This window comes from Vitis vinifera, chromosome 14 (genome assembly GCF_030704535.1).
Source record: "Vitis vinifera cultivar Pinot Noir 40024 chromosome 14, ASM3070453v1".
Taxonomy (NCBI): Eukaryota; Viridiplantae; Streptophyta; class Magnoliopsida; order Vitales; family Vitaceae; genus Vitis; species Vitis vinifera.
Window position 1 is genome coordinate 5,504,387 of NC_081818.1, and position 15,952 is coordinate 5,520,338.

Consider the following 15,952-nt stretch of genomic DNA (forward strand, 5'->3'; position numbering starts at 1 on the left):
GGGATTAAATTCGAAAGAATTTGAATGGTCTACCGATGTCTTATCTGACCAGATGGAAGCTGTTGCTAAGAGCGTACAGCAGTCAAACATTGTTCCAGGAGCCCTAGAAGAATCTAAAATCTCTGTCGTTAAAGAAGACACAATGTGAATAGCAACAGTATGGGATGAGTCTAAATTAGTGACGAAGTTGACGGAAACTTTCATGCTTTTGTCAGAGAGACTTTCTGGGTTTCTCAGTGAGGGCCAATTGAAGATTGTCTGCTAAATTATTTGACTAAGTATCTAAACTCATAGGAGACTCTCAACTATCTGAACGTTTAAATGAAGAAATGGAGAAAGTGTCCCATTACTTGGATGCCAAAAATGAAGCCAAGATAACTAGTGTTGTGGAAAAGGAGATGGTTGAAAGTTACATGTAGAAACAGGTTCATATGGAGAACTCAGGTTTGATTAATATGCTTATGGAAACAATGTCGTTATGGTTGATTTGCATCAGTTTATTACCACTAGTTCTGAAACATTTAAACCCTGTGTTTGGTGGGCCACCCTTCCTTTTTGTTTACTTTTGTTAATTCACTTGCTTCTGGATTCATTATCAGTGGTGATGAAGATTGTTTTACAAAGACCTGGAAAGATGTAGTTTGTGTTGAAGCATAGAGCATCCTGGTCGTCTTAGGTATGTCCAATTCTGCAGAATGTTGTACAGCATGCAGCAAAAACCCCATAAGCCCAGCTTCAGGTTCAATAGCATCTTTTGAAATTAGATGCCCTCCCACAATCAGCTCGTTCAATGACCCAGCTCGCAACAGGTGCCATAGCTCTGAAGATTCAGAGTCAATTTCAGAATGCATTAAGGAGCAGGATGAATGTCTTAATGTTTTCAGACCCAATGACTATGTGACATGCATTCAGCTCAATCCCATTGATGACCATTATTTCATAAGCAAATCGCTACCAATGTTCATTACAAGCATATCTTTCAGTCGCCATGTTGTTGCATATATGATGAGCTCAAAAGTGAGGAAATAAGGCAAATTACATGGCCAAATTCAGGTCATAGTGTCAAAATAAATGCAAGTAAGTTCAGTTAGGAACCAGATCAGCCATCCTGACCCTCAGAGAAGTAAATTTGACAGTACAATGGGGGCATAAAATAGCGTTTTGCGGACCAGTTGGGGCGGGGAAATCATCACTCTTGCATGCTATATTTGGAGAGATACCAAAATTTTCAGGAATTGTTGATGTATTTGGTTCCATTGCCTATGCTTCTCAAACTTCTTGGATCCAAAGTAGGACAATTCGTGACAATATTCTCTATGGAAAACCAATGGACACAACCAAATATGAGAAAACCCTAAAAGCCTGTGCCTTAGATAAGGATATAAACAGTTTTGACCATGGTGATGAAATAGAAATTGGTCAGAGAGGGCTTAATATGAGTGGAGGACATAAGTAGAGAATTCAACTTGCGCGAGCTGTCTATAATGATGTCGATATCTACTTCCTGGATGACCTTTTTAGTGCAGTAGATGCACATACCGTTGCAATTCTTTTCAATAAATGCGTCATGGTTGCTCTTGCTCATAAAACCGTCATTCTACTGACTCATCAAGTGGGGTTTCTCTCTGAAGTCGATAAAATTCTGGTTATGGAAGCTGGACAGATAACTCAATCAGGAAGCTATGAGGAGCTCTTGATATCCGGGACAGCATTTGAGCAGCTTGTAAATGCACATAAGAATGCAGTAACAGTATTGGAATTTTCAAATGATGAACAAGTAGAACCTCAAAAAAAATTGGGTCAGAATCTGCTAGAGAAGTCTCATGGACCCCTCTCCACCAAAGAAAACAGTGAAGGGGGGATTTCTATGAAGGGTCTGCCTGGGGTTCAGCTCACTGAAGAAGAAGAGACAGAGATTGGTGATGTTAGCATGTCAATTAAATCTGAGTTTATAGAAGTGAAGATGGAAGTCTTGTGAACTCTGGGCAGGGAAGTTCAAATATTAGTGAACTAAAGAAGGATAATTTGGATGATATCTGTGACCGAAGGCCTGATAATGAACCAATCACACATGGTGAGTCTGCTGGTTTTGCTAAGGAAGAAAATGTTAAACTTGAGAAGGAGAAGTGATGAAACTTTTACAATGAGAATTTAATATGGAATGCAGAAAACATGTCAGTGCAGAAAATTGGGAATTATGAAGCATTCAACGTCTGACAACTGTCGGGGAGAATCCAGTTGAGCTTGCAAATCAGATTGCCTTTTAAATCAAAGCATTTGACAGCTAAACACCCTTAAATTGAAGCATTTGACAGCTGGACACTTTTACAGTGAATTGGTTTCTTCTATCCAAAATCTCCCAGCTCCGCTCCTTTGGCCACATTGGTGCACACCTCCTCCTCTCTTTGCTATATATTGGGAATGCACTGTTTTGAATTGATTTTTCAAATCCTTTTTTTAACTTAATAATTCCAGCTTTGAAAATCATCTTTAGATTTCTTCTAGGTGATAAAAATCCTCATTTTCAATAAACTTTTACTCCAAATTTCCTTCTGGCATGCATTTTTATTTATTTATAATTTTCACAATTTTTTGGGTTTTTAACAAGCATGAATAAATTTCATGGTTCCAAATGATGGGACTAATTGAATCAATTCGTACAAAAGCAATTTGGACCTTGGTGGGGGGTCCAACATTCTTGATATCTTCTCTGATATTGATTCAAATGAGGAGATTATTTGATATTTGATTGATTTTGATTCCTCTTGACAATATGCTTGAATTTGTTTTATATTTATTATTGAGCTAACCTTGTTTCCCATTTTAGTGCTCAGCTCACTGTCCAGGTACGCTCTCCATTACCCTATTTTCCAAATTTCACGAATATCCATTTTTTTGTGTACTATGCCTTTGTTTGTTGTCTTGCTTGATTGCTTTGATATACGTTGGATCGTTTGGCCATCTTGGATAAAATGCATGTTGTGTACTATATTTCTGTACTAATTTTGATGTCTTATGATGGTGCTTGAGAGGTAGTCCAGGTACGCATCCTAACTCTCCTTTATTGTGATTTGATTTTGTTTGACACACTATTTTTGAAGTCACCTTAGTCTACCTAGGTACCCTCAATTAATCAATTAATTGTCTCATTTCTCTTAACTTAGTCATTAGAGACCTTTTTAGGGTTTAGAGGGGTGTTACCTCCTAGAGGTACCTTCCCAATAGGTAACCTGATCATCGGACCTAGACTCAAGTTTTTCAAGACTGGTTTTTCCAAAACTATATAGGGGGTCATTTTTTAGGGTTTTATTTCTTATTTTATTTTCTCTTTAAAATAAAATAAAATAAGTTGTGACTCCAACCTTTTCCAAAAACAAAATTTTTCACCAATAAAAGCGAGTCTCGTCGATCAAGTGGGGATGCACGTGAAAAATGCAGGTCCACAACCTCTTTAAGTTCTTTGGACATTTTTCACTTAATCTAGACTTTTTAAATTCAATTTTTGACAAATAAAATATTGAAATGAGAGAAATAATTTTTTTCTTCTTGCGCTTACTACACAGGTACTCTTCTAGAGCTGCGAGATGTTAATTTAATTTTAATTTTAAATATTTTATGCATGTAATCTTATCCTGTGATTATTTTTCATATAAAGTAGACATATTAATGAGTTGTGTGAATTTTTATAGGATTTTAGGATATCTCTAAGTTAATTAAAAAAATAATTCTCACATGCTATGGAAAATTACTCTGTTCTGGACCTATTATGCTTCGTATGAAATCTGGTACTAAATAGGATTTAATTAATTAATTTGGACACTTGGATGATAAACTAGACATATAGTAAATATTCTCTGAAAATTTTCATGATAAAATTCAACTTCTGGATATTTTTTTCAAATTTATTTTGTAGAGTCTTCTATTCTAATCACTTGCTGATTTTCTTGTGAAGTAACCCGCTTATGAATAAATTTGATAATAATTGTGAACTTTTTGTTGTCATTGATTCCTTGGTGATTTGGTAACATGTTTAGGGTCTTTAAATTGATCTTTGATGCATGTTTAGGTTACTAACAAAGGTAGGTACAGCTGCATGTTGATCTTCACATTTCACACTCACTAATGCACATATTTAGCTTGAATAGGTGTTCTTATTTATTTTGATTCCCTTTTTTGGTCGTGTATTTGTAAAAATTGTTTTCAAGAATTTCAAAAATGATCATTCTCATTATTAATATCCTCTTTCTTCTATAGGTTCAAAATGAGATTTCAAAAACTTCAAAGTTACCCTTTTTTTGAATTGGTATGCATTTCAAATTTGTTTTCAAAATGAATTTGTGACCTTTCATGGGAATGAAATTTGGACATGGCTTCTTATGGAGTTCTTTAATCATGAAAATTTTCATTCAAATTAAATTGGGAAGTCGTAACTCCCTACATGTTCATTTTCGAGTTTTGAAATCTTAGTTTTTCAAGTAATAGCTTATTTCAATGCTTTATTTTGTACCCTCGAGATTGATCTATGAATTTAAATTAGAAGATGACATGTTTAATTTATGATTATATTTTTTCCTAATAGTACACTCTGAATTTAATTTTAGATACCTGCATTACTTAATTTGGATTTTCCTGGCATTAGATATAATTTTGTCTTTAGGTACTTTGTACACAAGCTTTGTTTTGGGCATTCTGAATGTTAAATTGATTTTAAATATATCAGTATCATTTTTCCTTTGAAATAGACATTTTCAATATTGTGTATGAATTTTGGGCAACCCTAGGTAGGCTAAAAAAAATTCATTTTTGCATGCCCTATGCACTGACCTTGTTTTGAATCAATCTGATTTTTTTTAGTGCTAGTACTATTTGACATATGATATGTGAATTTTTCCAATTGGGCTAGAAACTATACTCCTTACAGTTATTCCTCAATTTTTTATTTTTTTATTTTATGTAAAAATTCAACTTCTAGATTTTTCTAATGTTTTATCTTGTGATGAGTTATGTTTTGGATTTTAGCCAAAGTCACTGTGTATTGATTAACTTGTGTAATTTTTTGGCATTAATTGTTTGGGAATAATTGATTTGTCCTTTTGGAAATCAATTTATACTTATTAAAGGCCATACCTAATTTTTATCATGATGAAATGAGCATGTTTAATATTTGTTTTAGATGTATTTAGAAGACTCTTATATGTTGTTGTGTTGTGCTGAATGTATATCATAATTTAGTCAGAATCTTTTATGCATGCCTCATCACTTAGAATTTGTTTCATTTCTTCTAATTCATTCTTTGTTCCCCATGATGCCTTGTATATATATGATGTAAACCTTTCATTTATTACCTTGTTAAACTAACAATTTCTTTTGAGGGAGTGCTTGCTTATATACTAATAACGTATCTACTTTCATCCTTTGTTTCTTTCGCATATATTTTATATTTTTTGGATTGATTCGATTTCTATTGTTGGTGTATATATATGAGCATGTATTTGAATTTATGTTCGATTTTGTATATATGCCTATGCCATATGTGTGATATATACTATTACTTGTTATTTAACTTCAATTGTCTTATGAGAACGCATGTAGCTAATTAAGGTACACTTCACTTTTATCTCTATATGTGTAACTATGTGATATTTCATAGAGAAATAAACTAGTTCCCCATCATTCTCATGCAAATGCAAGCAGTTGCTAGCCACCCAAGTGGTGGGATTTTTTAGACAAACTTTAAAATTGATGAGGATTTCAATCATTCAATCTTTTTTTTTTTCTTTTTATCTAATGCAGTGGATTTTGAAATCCACACAACATAAAAGAGATCCTATAAAGCAAACAAGCAAAGTTTGAGCCATATATTGAATTTGTAGGCATAATCAACAATTTCCTTAGCTTCCACAGATGTTCAAATTTAGTGAGAAGGTCTTCTTTCTATTAGACCACTTCTAATAGACAAACTATGCACCTCTCTTTTATCATCACATGTAAATGACCGTAAAGGATGTGAAGATCACTCTTATAAATCATCTAACTTTGTTCATTGGGTAAAATATTGAATTTTGTAGTTTACTTTTTAGGGTTCTGAGTTTTAATGATGAGTCCAAGTCAAGAATAGGAGAAACAAGAGGATATATTTTAGGCTTAGCATGGAAATTCTGTACACAGACATGCTTGTCACCTAAATGCATAACATCTCCAAATGGTGATAAATATCACTTAAGTTTTGTGAATTTCATTCCTTTGTAGAATAATGAAAGTATTGCACACCTACTTTGCAACAAAGATAATGCCACCATGATTGGCCAATTCATAAGTCATAATAAATTGATATGCCCCATGATGCAACGATAGAGAAGTGTGAATTCTAGAATGATAAGTCACTAGAGAGATAGAGGGGAAAATGCTTACAGCCTATACTAATAAAAGATTTTAAAGATTAGAAGATGCTAATATGTCCAATGACTAATGAGGTAAGAAAAACAAGTGTACAGAGAAGACAATGACTTAAGTAAATAGTTGAGCATAATGAAAATGATGGAACTAAAGAATAGTTCTTAAGGAATGATAAGATTTATAACAAAAATCTGAGACAGGAATGGCACAGAAAACCAGTAAACTTTCATATAACTTGTTTGTACTAATGAGAGCTTCTACCATAGCTTTAAGTTTGATAGGGCATGTCCATTAAAGCTGGAGAATCTGAACTACTATATCATTAAATATTGTCGTTTACATTAACCTCGAATCAAAACCTCTATAAATCTACCAACAAAAGAAATATCCCACTTCCAAGTCAAAACAAGAAGTATTTATAAATCTACCAGCAATTACAAACTTCTTCATATATTGCATCTAAAGTAGAGTGGTTCAATTTCAACCCCCTCCAAGAACCCCTCCAACTGATCTCTCGAAGGCAATAAAATCACAAACAACTAAACTATTTGGAGACCAAGGACTGATTAACAACAGAATTCAAATTTTAACAATTCCTTTTCCTTTCCAAATGCAGTTAATGGCTAATACAAATAGGTAATGTCTAATAAAAAGGCCCCCTTTATGGTGAATTTTTAGAAACTTGGGTTAGTAAAATTTGTGTCACAGGTTTATTATTGGCCGAAGAGGCTTAATAATAAAAGGGAAAATTGTAAATGAATTTCCTATTATCTATTTTGTGAACAAAAAGAAAAGAGAAAAAACAATTGTCATTGTTCAGAGGTATTTTTGAATTTTTTTTATACTTCTCTCTATTTTAAAACTTTATAGATTTTCCTTACAAAATATATACTGGACTGATGCAATTCTCAAACATTCTCTAGTGAGAAAACTTCCCAAGTGTACTCAAGACTGCTCAAGAAATATTTACAAAACAAATTTCCCAGTAGATTTAAATAGAAATATTAAAACCAAAATTTCAAATGAAGAAATTTATTCTGTAAATATTAATTACCAAAAACTCAGTTAGAAAGAGTTCTTAACTCCATATTAATTGATAAATCATTAAAAAATTTACTATCAACATGAAGTAGTGCCTTATCACTCACAGTATAAATTCATATCTATCATATATTTAACTATTATATAAAAAAATAATTAAAATTAACGTATTTGTAATTAATAATATTATATATACAGTTAAATGTGCAAATCTAACAAAAAAAAAAGGCCTTTCTTTTAGTCGAATCTCATCCCATGCTTGAGCGCTAAGGTTTGACCTATAGCCTTGTGGGTGAGCTTCACTGAATTTTTTATTGGTTTAAGAGGAGCAATCCTACATCAAAATTTTAAGAAAAAAGTATGGTGCATTTAATAGACAATGCCCCAAGCCATCATCACAAGCAAACCATGGGTTGGGTATGGACGGCATAGACTCCAAGGGCCTTAAAATTTGCAGAAAATAAATGCTGACATGGCAGTGAAATATCCACAATAAATCGGGCAAAATAGTGATGAAATACCTTTAATAGAGCAATGAGATTTCCATACCACATTTTGACACCTTACCCTTGTACCTTGGTCCAACTTGTTGGTAGCCTCCTTCAATGACTTAGATTTCATTATAAATATTCAATTATCCAAATTTGGACTTAGAATTTTCATGGAATGTATGAAAACTTTCTTATTCACATGAAGCCTATATGGGCAAAGTTACAAATGACTCTTAGGCTAGAAATAAGGAAACAACCTGCTACACATTAGAAAATAACACCCCACTACCACTACTTACGTGGAGAGACTAAGGGCTAGCTCCTCATTAACCATTTCTTAGAGGCTAGGGCAAATGAAACATACCACAAAGGACTCACTTGACAAGTAACTTTGACTCTTTTAATTTTTGTTCAACAGTCCCTCCCTTAAACTAATGTTTTGTGTCATAATAGTCAGTTTAATAAAAGTAAGCTTCGAAACACCCTCACATAAATTGGATTATCCAATGTGCAAACAACAAGCAACTTCCTTAGCTTCTGAAATATGAGTGATTTGAGGGACTTGGTACACATATCAGCAACTTGGTCTTCACTTTTGTAGTGTAGATGAGATCAATCATTCCATCGTTAGTGAGGCCCCATAAAAAGTGATATTTCACATCTATGTGCTTGATTCTTCCATGTAGAACAAGATTCTTGGAGTTTAATTGTTGAGCTACTATCAAAATAAATTGGAGTGGGTTCTGGTTGCTTGAAACAAAGCTCTTTAAGAATTATCTTCAATCAAATATCTTGACAGACAAAGTTGCAGCAAAAAATTCACCTTTGGATGATAGAGTGACATAGGACAACTATAGTGACTGGGAGTCTTTCTTGTCTTAAGCTTGGACTTCATGGCTTCCATGTGCATGCCCTTCGGGACACGACAAATGCTCGCATGTCAACTGGTATTGTCTAATTATTATTGGTTACTTCATTTTTTACATCCTTTGTCATTAGGTCAGACTTACTCTCCTAGATTTTCTGCATAATTCTTTCTAGCTTAAGTATTTGATTATTATTTATGAGACCTTATTTCAATCCTAGTGGAAAAGTGCATGGTGCTCTTGAAGATGAGAATCGTCATACTGGTGATTTAGGAAATGCCATTGTGGGTGAGGATGGTATGTACCATGGTTTTAAAAACAAGACTGAACCAGCCGGTCGGTCACGGTTTCGATCCGGTCCGGTCATTTAAGTTGAAAAGTGTTCAGATCAGAATTAGGCCAATTAAACCAATGATTCGACCGACGAACTAAATAAACCGGATGGTTCCCCCCGAACCATCTGGTTCAATCTTTTTTTCTTTTTTTTTTTTCCCACTGTCGCCGACTTGTCATCCCCCGCCTGTAGGACCCCCACCCCACATTGGAAAAGCCCCCTCTCATCGTTCCCCACAACTAGAAAAGCACCCCTTGTCGTCCCTCACCAACAGAACCCCCACCCCTCGCGACCCTATTGGAAAGGCCCCCCCTCCTTGCCGTCTCTCACCGGCAAGATCCCACCCTTCTTGCAAAGCCACCCTCCCACTCTCCACACTGGAAGAAGAAATGAGAATCCAAAGTAGTGGTCGAGTGCGGTGACTTATAGAGAAGATCGATGATGAGGCGTCCATCAAAGAGACAACCATTGACTAATTTAATGATTTTCAAATAAAATTTTAATTTTTAAATAATATATAAATTATTATTTTATTTTTATAATTATTTTAAATTTTAATAATTTATAAATTATCTTTTTATGATGTCACTGGTTCGACCACCAATCAGACCAGTGAACCGTGAACCGGTAACTTTTTCGATTCAATGACCAATCCGATTCTGAAAACATTGGTATATACTATGTACTTCGTCATAATTAACTACTTATAGAATACCATTAGAAGCATTATTATTATTTGCCTTGACATTGCCATTTTTTACGCAATCATTTTTCTTAGATCCTCGTATAGATATGAATCTATGTGATATAGGAATGAAGTATCTAGGTTGTAAATCTAGATCAGTTATGGTATTTGAACTTTCTTAGCCATTAAGGTGCTCTCATTTTCTAGTGTGCTTTTCAGGTAAAATAAATTTCAAAATTGTTGACAAGCAGATAGATTTTTTACCTCTATTTCCTGTTTTTCCTTTTTATTCTTTTTCTCATACTTGAAAACTAGCTAGGTTGAAATTTAGTTCTTGTTATCTAAAAAATGTATGTCTCTGTTTAAAGATTCCTCTATAAAACTTCTATTTATGATGCTCTTTTTTCAGGTGTTTCCATTTTGTGCTACTGCTATTCTATGCAATGTGGATTACTAATGGACAAGAATGAACAATCCAATCCTAGCTTATGACAAATGTTAATATATTTTGTTGGAACATTATTAAGTTCCATCTTACAGTGTTTGGACAAACATACGTATGCTTATTCCGTCATTTTGTGCACAGCAATTATTTTTACACTACAACAAATATAGGGTTTTATCACATTAATTTGTGATTAAAAAATAGTATTTTGTGGTAAAAGGTTTTTTTCATAAAAAATTATTTGTGACAAGTTTGTTGCTATAAGCCCATGTGCAATTATTTTCAATCATAAAATTTAATCTTATAACAACATAAATAATTTTCCCATAAAATAAAATTTGTGGCAACTTATTGCTTTTCAACAAAAAAAAAAAAACATTGATAATTTTAACAATTGATTATCCAATTCTCAAATTGTGGATGATTGAAACTAGATTTCAATTCTTCAAATATCTCAATTGATTTGTGTTTATAATTGGAATAAAATGAACATTATAAAACAATGTCAGATGTATTTTCATTTCATAAAATAAATGAAACAATTTTTTTTAAAACAATTAAACAAATAAATGTGTAAAATGCAACACCTAAAAAAAATAAAATAAAATAAATTTAAAACACATACCAACCCGTTCCACAAAAATTAGAACTCACAAACAGTTGTTAAACATATATTATTATTAGATCATTGACATGATCGATACGCTTCCGAGGAGAGCTGCCTTGTCCATTAGCAGTAAAGAAATATTGATCCTTTTCAAATTCTAACAAAGAATGTATGTAGGCTGTATAACATTTTTAAGGACTAGGCATAACCAACCAAATTTTTTTCGCTACTGATCCTCAAGATATTACCTAAAAACATGCATAGACACAAAAATTCCAGTCATGAGCTGAATCAATTAATCAAGAAAAAATGGATGATCGAAAGATAAAACGATGCAGTCCCTTTTCAGACTTGATCAGTAACCTTCATGTGGTTGAGCAAGTAACAATGGTGTTGGCATGGATATTGAAGACTTTGGGCTTTGTAACTTTTAGCAAAAGTTTAAATATAGTACGCAAGGTTACGAAGGAGATAGAAAAAAGACTTGCGTACATGACATGGTATTGATCTTCAGTATCATCTCAAAATAGAATGAGATAGATTCAAATATAGGGCCCGTTCTTTGCGGAGTCAGGAAGCATTATATAATGAATGATAGGGAGTTCCAGATTTTGACATTCGTCACTGAGCCAACACCATTCATATGCAGGTTTGTTTTATTATTGAAAAGAAACATGAGAGGCAGAGCATAGGCACCAGCACAAAAAAGACTTATGAGCATAATACTTGATGTAGATGCTATAAAAAATGTGATGGTGGCAGCAATTAGCTTCCCAGCTTCAGGATTTTCCGGGAAAAGTTGAGATGCTATCAACTTCATATGTTCAAAAATTCAACAAAATAATTATAAAAACAAGTCCTCTCTCACCAAGGAAAATACTCTGAAAAATTCCAGTATCAGCCAAAAATAAAATCAAGCTGACGAGAGTTAAATAGAAACATGGATTCAAACAACACAAGTAATAATTACCTGATATGCATCTCCATGCTCATGGTCATCATTTGGCTTTTTCCATACCTAGAGTGATTAAAGTGAATCAATTTTCAGTTTAAGATAAACTTAAAGCACCATAATAGGTCACATGCAAAGCCGTAGTCATTTTCTCTTCAATTACAAGAAACAAGTCAACAAAAAAAAAAAAAAAAGTTAATCCCCAAGTCTGAATTCTCACCCTTCTCTAGAAAAACAGAGGATATGAAGACAATGAGAATTGAGACTCAAAGTTTTGCTGATTCAAGTGGTACCAGGAGGTGTGACGGCACCAATTAAGGCCACCACACTGTCTCCTTCTTTCACTATTTTCACTGCCTTACCACACTGCCTTACTAATGTAGAAAGGAAAAAGTTATGTGTTCATCCACCGGCAATTCACTCTATCAAACAAGACCCAAACAGATATGGAGCAGAGGAATTAAATTTCAATAAGCTAAAGTGGGATAAAGGGCATTTCAAATAAAGGATAATAGTGCAATAAGTGACTCTTCAAAATGAGCAATAAATACAAGAATTTACCAACTGCATAGTAAACTACATCGAATTTCTCTGCCAATCTTCAAACTTCTCCTTAGTGTAGTCAATCATCAAACCAGTTCCCAAGCTCTTCATTAGCTCTAGTTTTCTTGTACTTGAAGTAGCAGTGCGACTCTTGAGGCACCAAACACTTGTTTTGCATGGCTCAAGCCATAAAAAAGGAGGAAAAATGGAATTATTGTTCTATATCGTATTCATTTGCCTTATCCTAATTATTTAGGGGGCAACAGTAGCACAAATTTTGTTCTGTTTGCTCTACTGAGAGCCCCTATCTCAATTTTTAATAACTAATAAATAGAGGAACCCCATCTAACTGCAACAGGAGTTTCATATTTTAAGTACAAAAGTTTTTTTTCCATTGTAGGCCATGAATGGATAACATTTAAAATGGAAAATAAATAATTAGGAACTGAAATTCAAATGCCTAGATAACAAGGCTTCCAACTCCACCAACACCACCCAAAACAAGAATCGATTTACCAACAGTAAATCCAGTCCTTTCGAGACCATCATAGGCTGTCTCAATTGTAAGAGGAAGTCCAGCAGCTTGAACAAAATCCAAATTCTTTGGCTTTAGAGCCAACAGTTTCTCTTCAATAGTAGTGCATTTTGCAAATGAGCTAAACTGTTTAGGCCCATCCAATGTTTTCTCATTTATGTTTCCATGTAACTTCAAATAGAGTAAATAGAAAGGGATCATGTAGAAACCCTCAAGTAATTACATATTTCTTCTTTAACATGAATTTCAGAATTCTATATATTGGTTACCAATAATCCATGCAAGAACACACCTTCTTCAAAGTGATGAAAACGTTTCCAATCTCTGATGGCAATCTTCCTTTTAAAAACCTTTGAAACAAGCTTAATTGCATTGTACTTCATGGGGGATGTCATATTTGGTGTCAAGACTTTGTCATGCTAAAAGAAAATGGACATGGAGGGTAACAATTTGGAAGGGATGAAGAGGTCAAAGATAAGCATAATTTTTTTTTCCTCCGAAATTTCTTGTTCTCTTGTTTAGGATTCTTTAAGGGTAGGGCAGTTTGTCTTTTCCATATTTCATTACTTGAGGACAAGGGTGATGGTTAAGCTTCTCTTTGTTGAGCCCTTTTGTTCTTTTTTTTCTTCTTTTTGGGGGTAGAATTTTCTCAATTTCTTTTGTGTTTTCAAATATGTTTTAGAAGTAAATTTTATGGATAATATTTTATTTTAATCATTCTTTATTGTATAATTATTTTTTAAAACAATTCTCATCAAATAACAAAAAAAAAAGAGTAAAAATAATTAAAATATGTTAAAAACAAACAAAGACCTTCTGACCATGGATTCCTTGTTTGCTTCACTCCATGCCTAACAGTTTCCTCTTTCTTAGTGACACCGTAATCACCTTCATTCTGCACAATCACATACACCTTATCGCCTCTATGAATCCGAATGACCGGCCCTGGAAAGCTTTCATTCACAGTCAGCATGCTCTTTGTGCTGCACAACCTTGTGAAATTGGACATCTTTAGCTACAGGAGATAAAAAAAGAGAGGCAATATACAATGTGACTAACAAAAAAGACCCTGGATTCTGACAAAAACAGGCAAGTGTCAAGGTAATACTCACAACAAAGTCATAAAAAGAGACTTCCAAAGCATATTCAAGGGACATGTAGCTACTTTCATTATTAGAACAATTCAATTAGTAGTTGTTTCATTACAAGTATCTATATACACATGCAAAAAAAAAAAAAAAAGGCCACGTTATGTGAGAATCCACATATTTTGAGGAACAAAAGCTCACCAAATGACCAAATTACTAAAGGAGAAAGCATCGACAAAAGAAAAATGGATACAAGAGAGCTACTCACCATAACTATGAATAATGAAATATTCACTAGAAGTGCAGAAGGGGGTGTTTTATTTTATTTTATTTTATTTTTCCATCATATGGACAGATAACATCATATGCAGGAACAGGTCTAAAGAGAGCATTGGGCAACTCAGCAGAAACCACACTTAATAAACTCATTTGGATCAAGTATTAATGATTAAAATCATTTAAATACATATCTTTACATTATCCTAGAACATTTTCTTTTCATTTAAATGCATTGTCATCATAATTTATAAGATGAATGCATTACTCCCAAATCAACCCATCTAATTCTCAATTCATCATAACCGAGGAACTGTCTCATTGAAGTCATGTGTTGCTTAAGCACCAGTTTTAATAATTTATCATCCCATAAAGCAACCAAAAGTTTATGTTTAACTTAAGACCCACCAAAGAGGAAATAAAAATTTCCAAAACCTAACAAGTCAAAATATGTGCATAAATACATACATTTTAAGCAAGTGTGATGAAATAGATAACACTATTCCCCAAGATTAACATAAGAACAATAGAATAACAGATGCAAATATATTTTGATTAATTCATAATACAAATAAGAGGCCTTAATACATACTTCTTAAGCCATTGGCGTCCGATTCTTTTAAGTTTTGCAGTGATAATATCCTCGACAAACAACCCAAACATAACCAATCTAAACTCCACCTGCCAAGATACCATGATTTTCAATTATTATATGAGCATAAACATTAGAAGAGTTGGACATTCCATAAAAATTGGTCCAGCCTATCATCTTTTTCGACAGCAGAATATGTAGGCATGACACAATCCGAGATCGATAAAGTATGAAAACCAAATTTTAGATTTAAGTATACCGTATAGGTTGAAGCACTATCCCCAGGGAAGAAAAAACCACCATCTATAGACCTGATATCATTAACAAAGCTACACAGCCCCAAATTCGCAACGACCTTCATCAAAACACATTCTTCTCAATCCCTTAAATGCTTTGAAATCACGATAACAAATAAAAAACGCAAAGATAATGCCCAATCTCCCGACCTTGTCTAAGAAGAGACTTTCAAGCTCTCCTTTGATGGCTTCACTGAGAGGAAGTCCAGAAGATGAGGCGACAATCGGAGTGTGTGCTCAATCAAGCTAAGGAAGAACATCTAAACCTAGAAAACGTAAATTTCAAACCGAAAATCAATGGCAGAGGCTGATTATTAAAGGAAATTGAACAAATTAACATACAAAAAATAACAAATTGTCTTCTCTAACTTGTTTTCGCATCTGTAGGGTTCTTCAGTGAGCTTCTGGTTGATCTAGGGTTTTAATCTCCGACCGGTCACCGTTTCCGGCAATAGGAATATTTCAATTCCCGCCACACCGGTGAGGTTTGCGACTCTTCAATTATGAGAGGAGAGAGGGAAACCAAAGTTGGGAAGGGGGGGACGGTGGGAAACAGAAATTATTTCAATAATGTGAAAAAAAAAAAAAAAAAGGGAGAATTGTGTTTTGACCGGCTCAAAAATTAATATTTGGTTCATATATCATGCATATTTAAGTTTAAAACCCAAATAAAGTATAAAAATTAAAATGAAAGATATTATCTTTTATTAATTTCTAAAATACCCTTAATCCTTATATGCCTACAAATGAGTGTGAATTTCAATTTTTTTATGTTTTTTTTCCCTTTTCTATTCTTTATTAAGTA

At 33.6% G+C, this 15,952-nt stretch overlaps 1 long non-coding RNA gene across 4 annotated transcripts in view; it reads right to left on the reverse strand.

The window, feature by feature from the left end:
- LOC104881429 (uncharacterized) overlaps positions 1–15,703 on the reverse strand; it is a 64,088-nt gene extending 48,385 nt beyond the window's left edge. Inside the window, exons 1-4 of one of the 4 annotated variants that reach the window (XR_009467674.1) lie at positions 15,298–15,703; positions 15,111–15,206; positions 12,038–14,940; positions 11,836–11,883 (exon numbers count right to left, since the gene is read on the reverse strand). This is a non-coding gene — a long non-coding RNA (uncharacterized LOC104881429). Of the gene's footprint in view, positions 1–11,445; positions 11,680–11,835; positions 11,884–12,037; positions 15,207–15,297 lie in introns of those variants that run through there. The other 3 variants (XR_009467675.1, XR_787477.3, XR_009467673.1) reach the window with 3 other exon arrangements.
- Positions 15,704–15,952: the final 249 nt, after the last annotated feature.